Below are 20,945 nucleotides of genomic sequence, written 5' to 3'. Positions count from 1 at the left end.
TGGCATTAAGAAACAAAGATGCTTCTCTGCCACTTGGCACCTCAAGAGATTTTTGAGGAAACATGGCTTTTCCTTGAAAAATTGAGGAATCAGACTCTGATAGGACTTGCTTATCTATAAAACACACCAGCTCTAGGATGGGATAAATAATTCAGGTTTATTTCACATTCTGTAATTTATATATGCATCACTAGTGTTCACTACTTTTAGAATATATAGTTTACATGTTCATATCTATCATTATCCATGAAAGTGAAAGTCTCTCAGTCATGTCTAACTCTGTGACCCCATGGGCAGTCCATGGAATTCTTCAGGCCATAACACTGGAGTGTGTAATTGTTCCCTCCTCCAGGGAATCTTCCCAACCCAGAGATCAAATCTAGGTCTCCCACATTTCAGGCAGATTCTTTACCAGCTGAGCCACCAGGGAAGCCCCATTATCCATGAGTCCTTTTTAAAAAATGAGCAAGTGCCATATTTTTTTTCTTTACCTCCAATGCATATAAAACTGTTTATCACATAAAAGGTGCTTAATAAATAGTTCTTTAAAATAAACAGAATTATCATTCATTAATAAAAATGCTAAGCACCAGAATACCTAATAAAGGAGGACTTATTGAGTGTTTACTAAGTACCAGGCACTGTTGTAGGCACTGTACATGCAGTAACTTATTTATTCCTTTTATAAAACAAACAAATGACTGGGAGATAGATGCTTAATATTTGAAAGCATTGAAAGAGAGAAGTTAAATATCTTGCCCCCATACCCCACAGTAATTGATGGCTAAATAAGTATATCACAGACAATATAAGTAAGTACATCAGTGGTTCATTTACTGATGGTAAAATTCTATGGTAAGTTTCTTTGCTAATTGAAACACAGGCCAATTATTCATTAATAACCTTTTTCTTGGGCCTTAAATATCACTTGAAGTTATGCTGTGGAGGCTGAAAAGGAGCATAATCTAACAACTATTTTTTCTGGTTCAAGTGATGATATCCTAGAAAATTAATAATACTTAAGATAAAGCATGTGATTCTGAAAAAACTCAACTACTTCCACTATACAGTTGAAAAATAATTTCTTCCATACAGTATGAAAGTCATTGGCTTTACTGGATAGTTGAAAACTTTACCAATTCTTTTCATTTATATATAGGGAAATTTTAAGAGGAATAAAAGTCATGCAATCATTTTCACATAAGGGAGATAAAGGGAGCAATTACTGTTTTAGCTGCCTAAAGGCCTAACGACTCTCCCTGTTTTCATCCTCTTCCCCTATAGTCCATTCTCCTGCTTTGTTCCTATCACTCCCACCACTTCTCACTATAGTCTACCCATACTGGTCTCCTCATTATTCCTTCAATAGGCAAGGTTCTTTTACCATCCCTCAAGAAAGGAATAGATAAAATTTGATGCTACAAATAGCAGAGTATTTAGACAGAGGCCAGTAAGGACATAGTTATTGGTCAGTCTTACCTCATCATTGGATAAAAGTGGTTGCCAGAAAACAAAAATGCACTAGACTGACTGAATTTCTACTGTAGATGTATAATTTGCCAGCTGTGCAATATTCAGAATTTTATTTAATTTCATTCTGTCTCAGTGGCCTCATAAGTAAAATGGAAATAGTATTTGACTCGTATTTTCATAAGGATTATAAGACTTAAGCAATGCTGCTGCTGCTGTTACTAAATCACTTCAGTCATGTCTGACTCTGTGCAACCCCATAGACGGCAGCCTACCAGGCTCCTCCATCCCTGGGATTCTCCAGGCAAGAACACTGGCGTGGGTTGCCATTTCTTTCTCCAATACATGAAAGTGAAAATTGAAAGTGAAGTCACTTAGTCGTGTCTGACTCTTTGTGACCCCATGGACTACAGCCTACCAGGCTCCTCTATCCATTGGATTTTCCAGGCAAGAGTACTGGAGTGGTGTGCCAGTGCCTTCTCCGACTTTAAGCAATGACAAGTGTTTAATTCAATGATGGATTCATTGTAATCCATGAGTAAATGCCAAGAACTGTTACTATTGTAATCTTAATTATTGCTTAAAAAGATGAAATACATTGATATTTTTATCAGGGGCATATCTTATTATCTGGCTCATATCATATAACTTGACACAAACCTCGTTATTTCTTTCAATAATTGAAACAACCCCATTAGGCCAGTTTCAGATGAGGAAACTGAAGTACATAAATGTTACTTAGTCTAGCAAGTTGAATCTGAAAGCATGGAAAATTGGATGAGGAAAATCTGTGTTAATGCTAGATTTATAATAATAAATTATAGATTCTTAGATATATTACAGTTGGAATATCCCTTATTGATCTGGTATAGTGATTAAACACCTGAGTTCTAAAGTCTCATTCCTTGATTGAAATCTTAGCCTCACCATTCACAAAAGCTAGAATCTTAGACAATTTCTTTAATCTCTCTACGTCTCAGGTTTGCTTATCTATAAAATGGTGACATATGAGTATCTGCTTTATATGGTTTAGACTTTTAAATTATAACTTATATGTGTTAAGATCCCTTGCATAGGACCAAGCACATAGAAAGTGTTCTGTAAAGGTTAGCTATTACTTATTATAAATGAGAAATATACATATGCCATGTGCTATGATTTTCACTGGAAATTATCTTTACAGGCATATTTTATGGTTTAGAATCATGACATGCTGACATTGCACACAAAGCTGACACACTAGCCCACCCAAAGTATGACATGTGCTTTGAATTGTTTTTCTCCAATAGTAGCAATGGATTTGTAGGAAAACATCTTCATGGCCTCATCTAGACTTGTAAATAAGGTCTTCCTTTGTCAGATCACCAGCTTGGATCAAGAGGACCTATCTTGATCTTCAAATAATTATCTCCTGAATAAAACATTTCTAGGTTATCCTAACAAGGCATGGATACAAATAAACAAAACCATAGTCAGTCAAATTGACTTAACCCTTGTTTTCAGAGCCATATCTTGAAATCCATCTGCTTCTCATTAAATTTCAGACTGATATTTTATCAGATTTGAAGTATCTATTTTGCAGACAGTATAGGAGAATCTGTAATATGCTGGAAATTCCATATATATATATATATATATATATATATATATATATATATATATATATATATATAACATCTAATGAGGATTTTAAATAACGCTTAAGGCTTACTTCTCCCCCCACTTTCTTCGTTTCCAGTACTATTAGTGGAGAAAATCTACTTGTAAAAGCAAAATGAATGAATGAATGAATCAGCTTTTCTCAACAATAACAAAAGAGTAGTCAATAAAATGGCTGGTTAAAAGAAAACTTTCTACAGGTTTCTTTTTTAGCAGTCCCAAAAAGGAACAGAACATCATGTGGTCACCCTAACTACTAATAAACAACAGATTCCTAATTATTTCCATTTATTTTTTTTCCTAAGCATTGCATATACATAGAATAATTTTCATTAAAATATAGGTAAAATTAAGTTGAAATTTCTTACTGACATGTCCTCTTTATTTCTACCTTTTCAAGGATCTGTGTAATTTTTAGTTTTGTTAATATTTTAATTTCCTTCAATTTCCAGAGCTCTCTATAAAGTTAACCTCAAACAATACTATATTCTACATTTTAGCAATATTTAAAGCACAATGTCCTTACTGAAGATCTATAGTTCAGGAGATTTTCAAAATAACTTTTAAAACTCCTCTTTAAGCATGAAGAGTTTAAGCATGAAGAAAGTGCCATAATAAGCACCACCTGACGACTTACCACAGATCTCCCTATTATTGCTATTGTTTAAAAAAATAACAACAACAAAAAAAAATAACTACTGTGTATAACTTTGCATTAGTAAGATAAATTTTTCCATTTCTATAAAATTATATAAAAGGAGGGTAGAACTGAGGAAGTAGATAAAATCTATTGCAATTAATAAGGGTTTATTTGTAAAAAAATAAGTACATTTGTTGATTAGCAAAAAGAACTCTCTAAAATTCAGAAGAAAACCTATGTTCTCTGCTTAAGCAATAAAGAAAAAAGTTTTTTGAGTTCAATAAATGGCTTGAAAATAAGTGAATTAATTGAAAAATACTATTTTATTAAACCAATTAAAATGAAGTTAATTAAAAGTAATTAAAATTAGATTTTGCTAACTTCCTTTGTTTCATGTACTTAAAATATTTTACTATTATTATCACTATTATTATTATTTATTTATTTATTTTTGGTAATCATGAAACAAACTTTCTCTGCATTTTGCCAGACCTTGTCTGTCAGTTTAGAAATGGATCACTTTAGAGTTTCTGGCCCCTCACACACACAGACCGTTCATATCTACACTTTATATCATTTACAGTGTTACCTGGCTCTGAATCTACTCTCTACCTATCATATTTACTATACAAGTGGCAAAGCAATAGACTCTGAAACATAATTATCTCAACTTGAGGGATATTGAGGAGAGTAAATCATTAAAGAAATATCAAAAAAATAAGACAAGAAATGTGAATTGGCTCTGAGGAATAGTTTCCGTTTGCTGCATTGAGTGGCTGGTGGCTCAGAGGTTAAAGCGTCTGCCTCCAATGCGGGAGACCTGGGTTCGATCCCTGGGTCGAGAAGATCCCCTGGAGAAGAAAATGGCAACCCACTCCAGTATTCTTGCCTGGAGAAACCCATGGACGGAGAAGCCTAGTAGATTACAGTCCACGGGGTTGCAAAGAGTCAGACACGACTGAGCAACTTCACCTCAACCTCAACCTCAAAATTCAAAATAGAGAAAAGGAACTATGATACACGTGGATTAAATAACACATGGCAATAAAAGATGAACACATTTCAAGTTCAGTTGTTCAGTCATGTCTGGCTCTTTGTGACCCCATGGACTGCAGCACTCCAGGCTTCCCTGTCCATCACCAACTCCTGGAGCTTGCTCAAACTCATGCCCATTGAGTCGTTGATGCCATTCAACCATGTAATCTGTTGTCTCTTTGTCCTGCTGCCTTCAATCTTTCCCAGCATCAGGGTATTTTCCAGAGAGTCAGTTCTTTGCATCAAGGGGCCAAAATTTTGGAGCTTCTTCTTCACCATCAGTCCTTCCAATCAATATTCAAGACTGATTTCCTTTAGGATTGATTGGCTTTATTTCCTTGCAGTCCAAGGGACTCTCAAGAGCTTTTTCCAACACCACAGTTCAAAAGCATCATTCTTTGGTATTCAGCTTTCCTATGGTCTAACTCTTACATCCATACATGACTCCTGGTAAAACCATAGCTTTGACTAGACGAGCCTTTGTTGGCAAAATAATGTCTCTGCTTTTCAATATGCTGTCTAGGTTGGTCACAACTTTTCTTCCAAGGAGCAAGTGTCTTTTAATTTCATGGCTGCAGTCATCATGTGCAGTGATTTTGGAGCCAAAAAAAAAAAAAAAAAAACAACAACAAATTATGTCATTGTTTCCATTGTTTTACCATCTATTTGCTATAAAATGATGGAACTGGATGCCATGATTCTAGATTTTTAATGTTGAGTTTTAAGCCAGATTTTTCACTCACCTCTTTGACTTTCACCTAGAGGCTCTTCAGCTCCTCTTTGCTTTCTGACATAAAGGTGGTGTCATCTGCACATAGCAAAGGAGTTATTGGTATTTAACTTTTCATATTAATATTTCAATTTCCTTTCATATTGGAATAACATTTCCAATAACCTTTTCAATAACTATTTCAATAACCTTTCATATTGATATTAACATTTCATAGCAAGATTAATGATATTCCTCCTGGCAATCTTGATTCCAGCTTGTGCTTCATCCAGCCTGGTATGTCACATGATGTACTCTGCATATAAGTTGAATAAGCAGGATGACAATACACACCCTTTCCCAATTTGGAACCTGTTTATTGTTCCATATCCAGTTTTAACTATTGCTTCTTAACCTGTAAACAGGTTTCTCAGGAGGCAGGTCAGGTGATCTGGTATTCCCATCTCTTTAAGAATTTTCCAAAGTTTGTTGTGTTCCACACAGTGAGAGGATTTGGCATAGTTGATGTATTTCTGGAGCTCCCTTGCTATTTCTATGCTGCAACGGATGTTGATATTTTAATCTCTGGTTCCTTTACCTTTTCTAAATTCAGCTTGAACATCTGGAATTTCTAAGTGCATGTACTGCTGAAGCCTCACTTGCAAAATTTTGAGCTTTACTATGGTAGCATATGAGATGAGTGCAATTGTGCAGTAGTTTGAACAGTTTTGGCTTTGCTTTTCTTTGGGATTGGAATGAAGACTGACCTCTCCCAGTTCTGCGACCATTGCTGTTTTCCCAGTTTGCTGGCCATATATGTGTAGTTTTATCTCTAGGCCATCTATCATATTCTATTGATCTCTGTTTTTGTGCTACTACCATATTGTCTTGCTTAATCTAGCTTTGTAGTATAGTCTGAAGTCAAGGAGTCTGATTCCTCCAGATTTGTTTTACTATCACAAGAAAAGAAAAATAAGGTTATTTCAGGTCTTTCATGATTGAAAACAAATGGTAAAATTTTTGTTCTATTTCTGTGAAAAGTGTCATTGGTAATTTTATAGGGATTGCACTGAATCTGTAGATTGCTTTGGGTAATATAGTCATTTCAACAAGACTGATTTTTCCAACCCAAGAACATGGTATATCTCTCCATCTAATGTAGCATCTTTGATTTCTTTCATCAAGATTTTTTAATTATATTTATTTTAATATATTGTGTTAATTTCTACTGTATCTCAAGGTGAATCAGCTATATGTATTTGTATATGTATATGTATATCACCTCTCTTTGTATTTCCTTGCCAGATAGGTACAATGAGTAGAATTCCCTGAACTTTTTAATAGGTTCTCATTAGTCACCAATTTTATACATAGTAGTGTACATAGGTTTCTCTTACCTTGTGCGTGGGGTATCTCTTCATGGTTGCCCCAGCAAAGCACAGCCGCTGCTCCTAACCTTGGACGAGGGGTATCTCCTTATGGCCGCCGTTCCTGACCTTCAATGTGGGATAGCTCCTCTAGGCCCTTCTGTGCCTGCACAGCCTCCACTCTTTGGGTTGCTCCTCCTGGCCACTGGCCCTGGCCTCAGGCATGCGTGGCTCCTCTCAGCTGCCGCCCCTGGCCTCAGGCTCGGGGTAGCTCCTCAGGGCCACCACCCCTAGCCTCAGGCGCGAGGTGGCTTCTCCCAGCCACCCCTGACCTTGGACGTGGGGTGTCTCTTCCCAGCCACCACTGACCTCGAACGTGGGGTAGCTCCTCTTGGCCGTGCTTGACTATCCCAAAGCCTTTGAATGTGTGGATCACAATAAACTGTGGAAAATTCTGAAAGAGATGGGAATCCCAGACCACCTAACCTGCCTCTTGAGAAATCTGTATGAAGGTCAGGAAGCAACAGTTAGAACTGGACATGGAACAACAGACTGGTTCCAAATAGGAAAAGGAGTATATCAAGGCTGTATATTGTCACCCTGCTTATTTAACTTATAGGCAGAGTACATCATGAGAAATGCTGGACTGGAAGAAACACAAGCTGGAATCAAGATTGCCGGGAGAAATATCAATAACCTCAGATATGCAGATGACACCACCCTTATGGCAGAAAGTGAAGAGGAACTAAAAAGCCTCTTGATGAAAGTGAAAGAGGAGAGTGAAAAAGTTGACTTAAAGCTCAACATTCAGAAAACGAAGATCATGGCATCTGGTCTCATCACTTCATGGGAAATAGATGGGAAAACAGTGGAAACAGTGACAGACTTTATTTTTTTTGGGCTCCAAAATCACTGCAGATGGTGACTGCAGCCATGAAATTAAAAGACACTTACTCCTTGGAAGAAAAGTTATAACCAACCTAGATAGTATATTCAAAAGCAGAGACATTCAAAGTATATTCAAAAGAGAGTCCAGAGATAAACACATGCATCTATGATCACCTAATCTATCACAAATGAGGCTAAAATATACAACTGAGCAAAGACAGCATCTTCAATATGTGGTACTGTGAAAACTGGGCAACTACCTATAGAAGAAGAAATTAGAACTCTCCTTAACAAGCATACACAAAAATAAACTCAAAACAGACTGAAGCCTGAAATGTAAGGCCAGATACTATGAATGTCTTAGAGGAAAGCATAGGCAGAATACTGTTTGACATAAATTGCAGCAAGATCTTTTTGACCCACCTTCTAGAATAATGATAATAAAAACAAAAAATAAATTAACAGGACGTAACTGAACTCATCAGTATCTATTAGTTTCCTGCCTAAAGGTCTTTTGCTTCCTTAGGTAGGTTTATGCCAAGGTATTTTATTCTTTTTTTGTTGTTGCAGTGGTAAATGGGATTTGTTTCCTAAATTTCTCTCATTGAAATTTCATTGTAGTATATAGGAATGCAAGAAATTTCTGTGCATTAATTTTGTATCCTGAGAATTTACCAAATTCATTGATTAACTAAAGCAATTTTCCATTAGAATCTTTAGGATTTTGAATGTATACTTTCATGTCACCTGAAAATAATGAAAGTTTTACTTCTTTTCTAATTTGGATTCCTTATTTTTTTTCTTTTTTTCTTTGATTGTCATGGCTAGGATTTCCAAAATTATGTAGATAGTAATAGTGAGGGTGAACATTCTTTTTTTCCTGATCTTAGCAGAAATTATTTCAGTTTTTCACCATTGAGAATGCTTTGTGTGTGTGTGGATTTGTGATATATGGCCTTTCTTATGTTGAGATAGCTTCCCTCTATGCCCAGTTTCTAGATAGTTTTTATCTTAGATGATTTTGAACATTGTTGAAAGTTTTTTTTTTCTACATCTATTAAAATGATAAAATGGATTTTATTTCAAGTAATTAATATGGTATATCACCTTGACTGATTTGAATATAATAAAGAATTCTTGCATCCATTGTGGTATAAGATCCTTTTTTTCATGTTTCCAATTTTTAGTTGGAGGACAATTGTTTTATAAAGTTGTGTTGGCTTCTGCCATACATTACCATGAATCAGGCATAAGTATAAATATGTTCCCACCTTCTTAATCCTGCCCCCAAACCCCCCACTCCATTCCACTCCTCTAGGTTATCACAGAATACCATGTTGAGCTCTCTGTATTATACAGCAATTCCCCATGAGCTATTTTACATATGGTAATGTGTATGTTTCAACACTACTCTCTCAATTCACTCCATCCACTCCTTCCATTATTGTATGCAAAGTCTGTTCTCTATGTCTGCATCTCCATTGCTGCCCTGCAAATAGGCTTATCAGTACCATTTTTCTAGATTCCATATATAGGCATTAATATACAGTACATGTCTTTCCCTTTCTGACTTATTTCACTCTGTGTAATAGGCTCTAAGTTCATCCACCTCATTAGAACTGACTCAGATGCATTCCTTTATATGGCAGAGTAATATTCTATTTTATATATGTACAACAATGTCTTTATCCATTCTTCTATTGATGGACATCTAAGTTGCTTCCATGTCCTAGCTATTGTAAACAGTGCTGCAATGAATAATAGGCTACATGTGTTTATTCAATTATGGTTTTCTCAGGGTGTATTTCCAGTGGTGGGATTGCTGGGTCATATGTCAATTTTATTCCTAGTTTAAGTCCACAGGGTCACAAAGAGTAGGACATGATTGAACAACAACGACAAATACTGTTCACCATAGTGGCTGTATCAATTTACATTCTTAGCAACATGGTAGGAGTGTTCCCTTTTCTCCAATTTCTTTTCTCTCCAGCATTTATTGTTTGTAGATTTTTTGATGGTGGCCATTCTGACCAGTGTGAGGTGATAACCTCATTGTGGTTTGATTGGACATTCTATACTAATGAGCAATATTGAGCATCTTTTCATGTGTTTGTTGGCCATCTCTGTGTTCTTTTGAGAAATGTGTGTTTAGGTTTTCTGCCCATTTTTCGTTGGGCTGTCTGTTTTTCTGGTATAGAACTACATGTGTTGCTTGTATATTTTAGAGATTAATCCTTTGCCAGTTGTTTCATTTGCAACAATTTTCTCCCACTGAGGATTGTCTTTTCATCTTGCTTACAGTTTCTTTTGCTGTGTATAAGCTTATAAGTTTAATTAGGCTTAACTTGATTATTTTTATTTTTGTTTCCATTACTCTAAGAGTTGGGTCAAAGAGGATATCATGGTTATTTATATCAAGTGGTTTACTTATTTTTTCCTCTAAGAGCTTTATACATTTTGGCCTTACACTTAGGTCTTTAATACATTTTTATTTCATTTTCATGTATGGGGTTGGAAAGTGTTATAATTTTATTCTTTTACATATAACTGTCCCAGCACCACTTATTGAAGAGGTTGTCTTTTCTCTACTATATATTCTTGTCTATTTTGTCAAAGATTAAGTTTCCTATAGGTGTGTTTATCTATGGGTTTTCTATTTCCTTCCACTGAGCTATATTTCTCTTCTTGTACCAGTACCATACTATCTTCATGACTCTGGCTTTGTAGTATAGTCTTAATTCAGGAAGGTTGATTCTTCTAGCTCCATTTTTTTTTTTTTATTCAAGATGGCTTTGAGTATTTGGGGTCTTTTGTTCTTCCATACAAGTTGTGAAATGTTTTGTCTAGTTCTGTGAAAAACGTCATTGGTAATTTGATAGGGATTGCATTGAATCTGTCAGACTGTTTGGGTAGTATCATCATTTTCAGAATATTTATTCTTCCAATCAAAGAACATGATACATCTCTCCATTCATATCATCTTGAATTTATTTCATCAGTGTCTTATAGCTTTTTGTATACAGATCTTTTTTTTTCTCCTTAGGTAGGTTAATTCCTAGGTATATTGTTCATTTATTTGCAATGGTGAATGGGATTGTTTCCTTTATATATATATATTTATATATATATATAAATTTTTGGTGTATAGGAACACAAGGGATTTCTATGTATTAATTTTGTATCCTGAAACTTTACAAATTCATTGATTAACTCTAGGGATTTTCTGGTGGTGTGTTTAGGGTTTTCTATGTATAGTATCATGTCATCTGCAAATAATGGCATTTTTATTTCATTTACAATCTGGATTCCATTCATTTCCTTTTCTTCTCTGATTGCTATGATTAGGATTTTTAAAGTTATGTTGAGTTATAGTGGACAGTCTGGGCACCCTTGACTTGTTCCTGATTTTAGGGGAAATGCATTCAGTTTTACACCATTGAAAATAATGTTTACTCTGTGTTTTTCATTTATGATCTTTATTTTGTTGAGATGGTTTCCTTCTATGCCTACTTTCTGAAGAGTTTATATCTTTCAATTTGTTTATATGGTGTATCAGATTGATTGATTTGCATATATTGAGGACTCCTTGCATCCGTGGGATAAAACCTACCTAGTATATGATCCTTTTAATGTTTTACTGAATTCAGTTTGTTAGAATTTTGTTGAAGATTTTTGCATCTATGTTTATCAGTGATATTGGCCTATAATTTGGCTTTATATGATATTTTTGTCTCTTTTTGGTATCAGGGTGATGGTGGCCTCATAGAATAAATTTGAGAGTGTTCCTCCCACTGCAAGTTTTTGGAAGAGTTTGAGTAAGATAGGTCTAGGTTCTTCTCTACACATTTTATAGAATTTACCAGTGAAGCCATCTGGCTCTGGGCTTTTGGTTGTTGTAAGATTTTTTTTTTTAAGTTTTGATTTTGGTGCTTGTGATTGTTCTGTTCATGATTTCTATTTTTTTCTGGTTTAGTTTGGGAAAGTTGTACTTTTCTAAGAACTGGTCAGTTTCTCCCCGGTTGCCCATTTAATTGGCATAGAGTTACTCATAGTAGTCATGATTTTTTTTTTCTATGTTGTCTGTTATAGCTTCTATTTTTATGTTTCTATTTTTATTTATTTTAGTCTTCTGTCTTTTTTTCTGGATGAGTCTGTTTAATGGTTTGTCAATTTTGTTTATCTTCTCAAAAAACAACTTTTAGTTTTATTGATCTTTGCTATTGTCTCCATTTCTTTTTTCATTTATTTCTGCTCTGATGTTTATGATTCTTTTCCTTCTAGTAACTTTGTTTTTTTTTTTTTTAATTATTATTTTTCTAGTTGTTTTAGGTATAAGTTTATGTTGTTTATTTGACATTTTTCTCATTTCTTGAGGCAGGCTTATATTGCTATAAACTTCACTCTTAGAACTGCTTTTGCTGCATCCCATAGATTTTGGGTTGCCATTTTTCATTGTCATTTGTTTCTAGTTTTTCTTTTTTTTTAATTTCATTTTTTTATTTCTTCAGTGTCCTCTTCTTTATTTAGAAACGTGATTTTTACCAACTCCATATGATTGTGTTCTTTGAGTTTTTTTCTTTTTTCCTGTAATTTACATCTAATCTCAGTGTAACGATCAAAAAAGTTGCTTGAGAAGAATTCAATTATCTTAAATTTACTGAGGCTTTAATTTTGACCCATGATGTGATCTATCATAGAGAATTGTCCATGTGCACTTAAGAAAAATGTATATTCTGCTGTTTTGGAGTGAAATGTCCTAAACATATCTATTAGTTTTGTCTGATCTAATGTGTGATTTAAGGCTTGTGTTTCCTTATTCCTGTGTGGATGATCTGTCCATTGGTGTAAGTGGGGTATTAAAGTCCACTATTATTATTGTGTTACTGTCAATTTCCCATTTTATGGTTCTTAGCATTTGCTTATGTATTGAGGTGCTTCTATTTTGGGTGCATAAATATTTAAATTTGTTATATATTCTTCTTGCATTTATCCCTTGATCATTATATATTGTCTTTCATAATCCATTATATATTGCCTTTCCTTATCTTTTGTAACAGTCTTTATTATAAAATTTATTTTATTTTATGTTAATATTGCTACTCCTGCTTTCTTTTGATTCCCATTTGCATGGAATATCTTTCTCCATCCCCTAACTTTCAGTTTGTGTGTTTCCTTAGGTCTGAAATGAGTTTCTTTAGGCTGCATATTCATGAGTCTTGTTTCTTTATTCATTCAGCCAGTCTGTGTCTTTTGTTTGAGGAATTTAATCCAGACACAAATAATGCAATTATATGTATTTTTTTTTATTTTTTAATATAAATTTTATTTATTTATTTATTTTAAATTTATTTTTACTTTATTTTGTGTTACAATACTGTATTGGTCTTGCCATACATTAACATGAATCCACCACGGGTATATATGTGTTCCCCATCCTGAACCCCCCTCCCTCCTCCCTCCCTGTACCATCCCTCTGGGTCATCTCAGTCCACCAGCCACAAGCATCTAGTATCATGCATCGAATCAGGTACTATTTTCTTAATTTTTTTGTGTGTGCATTTTAGTAGGTATTTTTCTTCTCTTGGTTTTCCTGTCTTTGAGAATTTCCTTTAGCATTTCTCGAATGGCTCATTTTTGTGATGCTGAATCCTCTTGGTTTTTATCTGTCTCTAATGTTTTTTTTTTTTTTTTTTTAATTTTATCATGATATCTGAATGAGATCCTTGATGGGTAGAGCAATCTTAGTTGTAGTTTTTTTCTCTTTCATCACTTTAAGTATATCTTGCCACTATCTTCTGTCCTGCAGAGTTTATGATGAAAAATCATCTGTTAGATTTATGGGGATTCCTTCATATGTTATTTTTTGTTTTTTTTTTTTTTTCCTTTGTTGCTTTTAATAGTTTTTCTTTGTGTTTAATTTTTATTGGTTTGTTTAATATATGTCTTGGAGTATTTCTCTTTGTGCTTATATTTTATGGGACTCTTTGGGATTCCTGAACTAGGGTGGCTATTTCTTTTCCCATGTTAGGGAAGTTTTTGACTATAATCTCCTCAAATATCTTCTTATACATTTTTTTTTTCCTTCTGGAGCCTCTGTAATTTCAGCATTTGTTTGTTATTGTCCTGGAGGTTTCTGAGACTGTCCTCAATTATTTTCATTAATTTTCCTTTATTTTCTTCCTCAACAGTTATTTCCATCACTCTACCTTCCAGCTTACTTATCCATTCTCCTGTCTCAGTTATTTTCTAAAGTGAAAGTGCAAGTCACTCAGTCATGTCTGACTTTTGCAACCCCATGAACTACATTATATATCAATTTCAGTAATTGTGGTGTTCATCACTGTTTGATTTTTTTTTTTCTTTCTTCCATGTCATTGTTAAATGTATTAAACGTTTCTTGCATTTTCTCCATTCTATTTTTGGTATTTTGAAACTTATTTACTATCATTAATCTAAATTATTTTACAGATGCCTTGCCTATTTCCTTTTGATTTATTCAGTCTTACACATTTTTACTTGCTCATTCATTTGTAACTTTTTTTTTTTTTGCCATTTGTTTATTTTGATGATGGGGACTGTGTTTCTGCCTTACTAGTTGTTTGACTTGAGGCTTCCAGCAATGGAGTTTTCAAGCAGTTGAGTGGAGCCAAGTCTTACTGTTGAGATGTGTACCTCTGGGACACTTTGCTCTGATTAATATCCCCTGGGGCCTGACATTCTCTGTTACTCTAGAAATTTAGACTCAATGCTCCCACTACAGATGTTCAGGCCTGATTTCTGGACCCTGAATGAGGATACTACAAGCCATGTGGTTCAGGGGAAATAAAAGAGAAGAAAAAAAAAAAGCTAATAAAAAATGTAATAAATTTGGAATCGTAGCAGATATATTAGAAAAAATAAGAGTATGTTTGAAAGAACCCCTGGAGGGTAAACCAGACTCTAATAGAAAAAGAATGGAAGAAAAGTGTGTGTGTATATATATATACACACATAGCAGAGGAAAAAGCAAAGGAATACAAAGCATATATATATATATATAAAAGAAATGGAAGAAAAGTGTGTATATATATATAGATTCTAATATACTCATATATATACATATATATATATAGTTTCTAATATACATATATATATATATATGTATGTATGTATGTATGTATATATATAAAGGGTAAAAATAACAAGAAGCAGAGTAAATAATAAAGAGTAAAAAAAAAAATAAGTATAGATAACTAACAGGACTTCTTCGTGGCTCAGTGGTAAATAATCTCCTTGCAATGCAGGAAACACAGGAAACTCAGGCTTGGCCACTGGGTTGGAAAGATGCCCTGGAGGAGAAAATAGCAACCTATTCAGATATTCTTGATGGGACAATCCCATGGACAGAGAAGCCTGGTGGGCTTCAGTCCATATGGTCACAAAGAGTCAGAAATGACTGAGTGACTGAACACACAGGACACACAGAAAACTAACAGAAATTATATAAAAGATTGTGTGTGTGTGTGTGTGTGTGTGTGTGTGTGTGTGTGTGTGTGTGAAACAACCCACCAGAGGGTAAAACCAAACTCCACTGGCAAACAGTAAAAAAAAAAAAAAAAAGGCAGAAGAAAGCCTTGGGTGTGAAGGGTAGGATTTATGTCAAGAAGGCCTTTAAAAGTGGTGGTGTTTAGATGGAAGTAAGATTTGAGCATGGATGCGGTCCTTATTCAAGCCCCACACATCCAGAGAAGGTCCTGGGTGACTTTGGAGGGCAGCCAGGTCTCCACCCAGCTAAGGGTGGGCCTCTGAAACTCCTCTGACTTGAAGTACAGAGGATCAGGCCCAGGTCCCCAGGAGGCTCCCTAAAGATGAGTGGGTGGTGTAACACCAGAGTGGTTCCCTGTTCATTCACACCAGGAGGGATCCTCCTCTGGCTTTTGTGGCCCTGTCTTCCCTCTCTCCTGCCCCCACAGGACCTACTTGACCAGAGAGTGCCCTCAGAAGGACCCTGAAAGACAGAGGGTGTCCCAGAAGCCTGAGGTGGATCCCTAGAGAGTGGAGGGCTTATCATATTGGAGAGAGGGAGGCCTGGAAGAAGGGTTCCTTCAAGTTAAGAGGGGTATGTGGACCCTGGAGGGTGAGGGGGTCCTCAGAAGATGGTGGCCCTGAAACAAATAGGAAGCTGGAGAATGGAATGGGACCCCAGAAAGTGGAGAGGGTTCCCAGATGGTGAAGGGATCATCATGGAGGGCAGAGTGGATCTCTGGGGAGTAGAGGGGGGCTCCCAGAGGGCAGAAGGCCCAATCCAGAAGACAGAAAGAGGTCCAGAGAGGGATGAGGGGGGGCCCAGAAGGTGGGAGCCCTGCAAGGAGGAGGAATTTGGAGGGCAGAAGATAACTTGAAGAGTGGGATTGGCTCTGGAAGGTGGAGTTCTCAAAGGGCAGAGGGCTTGGCCTGAGGCTTCAGGAGGCTTTTAGGGGCTGAGCAGCTGGGGGAACACCAGATATTTCCTTGCACCTGGAACCTACAGTATCTTCCCTTAGGTGGCCTGCCATTTTCTCCCCTCTCCCCTCACATCCACAGGACCTACCCCCATGCCCTGGCTGACTGGGCCCTGAAGGACACAGAGGACAGAGAGGCCCCAAAATGGAGAGGGTGCTCTGAAGATCAGAAGTGGTCCCGGAGGGCAGAGGGCTCGGCCAGTGGCTTCAGGGGGCTCCTCAGGGCTGAGTGTATGAGAGAACACCAGGCAGTACCCTGAACTTCAAACCTCAAAGAAACCTCCCTGCTGGCCTGGCTTTTTCTCTACCACTCCCTCTCAAACCGTCAAGACCCACATGGGTGGAGGAGGCCGTGAAAAGTGGAGGGTGGCCCAGGGGTCTTACAGCTTGGCAGGGAAGGTGGAGAGGGATTCAGAGGGCAGAGGAGATCCCCAAGGGTTGAGTACCAGATCTGGGTCCCAGGAAACTCCCCAAGACCACACGTAAGGGGCCTCAGTGGCTTCCCTTAAAAGATCCTCCAATCCCCGAGGACGCCTCACCCCTCTTGCTAAGCAAGTGTGCTGCCCCCAGCACTCAAACCACTTCACCTTCTCCAGAAACCCCTCAATTGAGCCAGTGACCTTGACCTTCCCCTACTTCCTGCTTCCCAGTACCTGGTCATCCCTGGGATTCCTCCCATCAGCCTATCTGAGGAAGGTCCCCCAACAACAACTGGTGAGTATCCAAGGCATGGGGAGACATGGACTCCATGTCTTCCCTCATCGCCATCATGGCTCTGCCCCCGTACGATCCTTTTAATGTGTTGTTAGCTTTAGCCTCCTGGTCTTTTGTTGAGAGTTTTTGGATCTACGTTCATCAGTGTTACTACTACTACTACTACTAAGTCGCTTCAGTCGTGTCCGACTCTGTGCGACCCCATAGACGTCAGCCCACCAGGCTCCCCTGTCCCTGGGATTCTCCAGGCTGTAATGCCCTTTTTTGGTGATATCTTTGTCTGGTGTTGATATCAGGATGATGGTTGCCTCCTAGAATGAGCTTGGGATTGTTTCTCCCGCTGCAATTTTTGAAAGAGTTTGAGAAGGATGGGTTTTAAGCTCTTTTCGAAGTGTTTGATAGAGTTTGCCTGTAAAGCCATCTTATCCTGAACATGTGTTCACTGAAATATTTTTAATCATAGTTTCAATTTCATTCCTAGAGATAAGCCTGCTTACATTTTATGTTTCTTCTTGGTTCAGTCATGGAAAGATCTTTCTTTCTAAGAATTTGTCCATTTCTTCCAGGTTGTCAATTCTATTAAGATATAGGTGTTCATAGTTCTCTCCTGTGATCCTTTGTATTTCTCTGTGTCTGTGGTAGTTTCTTGGAGAAGGCAATGGCAACCTCCAGTACTTTCGCCTGGAAAATCCCATGGATGGAGGAGCCTGGTAGGCTGCAGTCCACCGGGTCGCTAGGAGTCAGACACGACTGAGTGACTTCACTTTTCACTTTCTTCATTTTTCACTTTCATGCATTGGAGAAGGAAATGGCAACTCACTCCAGTGTTCTTGCCTGGAGAATCCCAGGGGTGGGGGAGCTGGTGGGCTGCCATCTACGGGGTCGCACAGAGTCGGACACGACTGAAGTGACTTAGCAGTAGCAGTGGTAGTTTCTCCTTTTTCTTTTCTAAATTATTTATTTATTTATTTATTTTAACTGGAGGCTAATTACTTTACAATATTGTACTGATTTTGCCATACATTGACATGAATCAGCCATGGGTGTACATGCGTTCCCCATCCTTAACGCCCCTCCCACCTCCCTCCCCATCCCATCCCTCAGTATCATCACAGTGCACCAGCCCTGAGCACCCTATCTCATACATCGAACCTGGGCTGAAAATCTATTTCACATATGATAATGTACATGTTTCAGTGCTATTCTCTCAGATCATCCCACCCTCACCTTCTCCCACAGAGTCCAAAGGTCTGTTTTTTAAATCTGTCTCTTTGGCTATCAGGCATATAGCGTCATCATTACCATCTTTCTACATTCCATATATATGCATTAATATACTCTATTTTTTTTTCTGACTTATTTCACTCTGTATAACAGGCTCCAGTTTCATCCACCTCTTTAGAACTAATTCAAATGCATTATTTTAAATAGCTGAGTAATATTTCACTGTGTATATGTAACACAGTTTTGTTATCCATTTGTCTGCCAATGGACATCTAGGTTGCTTCCATGTCCTGGCTATTGAAAACAGTGCTATAATGAACATTGGGGTACATGTGTCTCTTTCAATTCTGGTTTCCTCAGTGTGTATGCCCAGCAATGGATTGCTGGGTCGTATGGCAGTTCTATTTGCAGTCTTTCAAGGAGTCACCTTACTGTTCTCCACAGTGGTTATACTAGTTTGCATTCCCACCAACATTGTAAGAGTGTTCCTTTTTCTCCACACCCTCACCATCATTTATTGTTTGTAGATTTCTTGATAGCAACCATTCTGACTGGTGTGAGATGGTACATCATTGTGGTTTTGATTTGCATTTGAGTGAGGTTGAGCATCTTTTCATGTGTTTGTTAGCCATCTGTATGTCTTCTTTGGAGAAACGTCTGTTTAGTTCGTTGGCCAATTTTTTTTTTTTTTTTGAATGGGCAGCTTATTTTTCTGGAATTGAGATAAAGGTATTGCTTGTATATTTTTGAGATTAATTCTTTGTCAATTGCTTCATTTGCTATTATTTTCTTTCATTCTGAAGGCTATTTTTTTCACCTTGCTTATAATTGCCTTCATTGTGCAAAAGCTTTTAAGTTTAATTAAGTCCCATTTGTTTATGTTTGTTTTTATTTCCATTACTCTGAGAGGTGGGTCATGGAGGATCCTACTGTGATTTACGTCATAGAGCATTTTTCCTATGTTTTCCTCTAAGAGTTTTATAGTTTCTGGTATAATATTTAGATCTGTAGCCTATTTTTAGTTTATTTTTGTGTATGGTATTAGAAAGTGTTCTAGTTTCTTTCTTTTACAAGTGGTTGACCAGTATTCCCAACACCACTTGTTATAGAGATTGTCTTTTCTCCACTGCATATTCTTGCCTCCTTTATTGATGATAAGGTGTCCATAGGTGCATGGATTTATCTCTGAGCTTTCTATTTTGTTCCATTGATCTATTTATCTGTCTTTGTGCCAGAATCATACTGTCTTGATGACTGTGGCTTTGTAGTATAGTCTGAAGTCAGGCAGGTTGACTCCTCCAGTTCCATTCTATTTCTCAAGATTGCTTTGGCTATTCCAGTTTTTTTTTTTTCTTCTTTTTTTTTGTATTCCCATACAAATTGTGAAATTATTTGTTCTTGTTCTCTGAAAAATACCATTGGTAGCTTGATAGGGATTGTATTGAATCTGTAGATCGCTTTGGGCAGTATATTCATTTTCACTATATTGATACTTCTGATCCATGAACAGGGTATATTTCTCCATCTATTTGATTTATTTCCTCAGTGTTTTATAGTTATATATATATATATATATATATATATATATATATTTGGTTCTTTAGGTAGATTTATTCTTAAGTATTTTATTTTTGTTGCAGTGGTGAATGGAATTGTTTCCTTAATTTCTCTTTCTGTTCTGTCATTGTTGGTGTATAAGAATGCAAGGGATTTCTGTGTGTTAGTTTTATATCCTGCAACTTTACTATATTCATTGATTAGCTCTAGTAATTTCTGGTCGAGTCTTTAGGGTTTTCTATATATAGGATCATGTCATCTGCAAACAGTGAGAGTTATACTTCTTTTCCAATCTGGATTCCTTTTATTTCTTTTTCTTCTCTGATTGCTGTGGCTAAAACTTCCAAAACTATGTTGAATAGTGGTGGTGATAGTGAGCACCTTTGTCTTGCTCCTGACTTTAGGGGAAATGCTTTCAATTTTTCACCACTGAAGATAATGTTTGCTGTGGGTTTATCATATATGCCTTTTATTATGTTGAGGCATATGCCTTCTATGCCTGCTTTCTGGAGTGTACTTATCTTAAATGGATGTTGAATTTTGTCAAAGGCTTTCTCTACATCTATTGAAATAATCATATGGCTTTTAGCTTTCAATTTGTTAAAGTGGTGTATCAAAATTATTGATTTGCGAATGTTGAAGATTCCTTGCATCCCTGGGATAAAGCCCACTTAGTCATGCTGTATGATCTCTTTAATATGTTGTTGGATTTGGTTTTCTAGAATTTTTTCTTAGGTTGTTTCTATGTTCATCAGTGATATTGGCCTGTAGTTTTCTTTTTTTGTGGCATCCTTGTCTGGTTTTGGTATTAGGTTGATGATTGCCTCATAGGATGAGTTTAGCATTTTACCTTCCTCTGCAATTTTCTGGAAGGTTTTGAGTAGGATAGGTGATAGCTCTTCTCTAAATTTTGGTAGAAGTCAGCTGTGAAGCCGTCTGGTCCTGGGCTTCTGTTTGCTGGAAGATTTCCGATTATAGTTTCGATTTCCATGCTTGTGATGGGTCAGTTAATTTTTTTTTTAATTTTTTTTCCTGCTTCATTTTGAAAAGTTTTACTCTTCTAAGAATTTCCCCATTTCTTCCAAGTTGTCCATTTTATTCGCGTATAGTTGATGATAATAGTTTCTTATGATCTTTTGTATTTTTGTGTTGTTTATTGTGATTTCTCCATTTTAATTTCTAATTTGTTGATTTGATTCTTC

Source organism: Capricornis sumatraensis, chromosome X (genome assembly GCF_032405125.1).
Source record: "Capricornis sumatraensis isolate serow.1 chromosome X, serow.2, whole genome shotgun sequence".
Classification (NCBI taxonomy): Eukaryota; Metazoa; Chordata; class Mammalia; order Artiodactyla; family Bovidae; genus Capricornis; species Capricornis sumatraensis.
Note: the sequence above shows the minus strand (reverse complement) of the source record.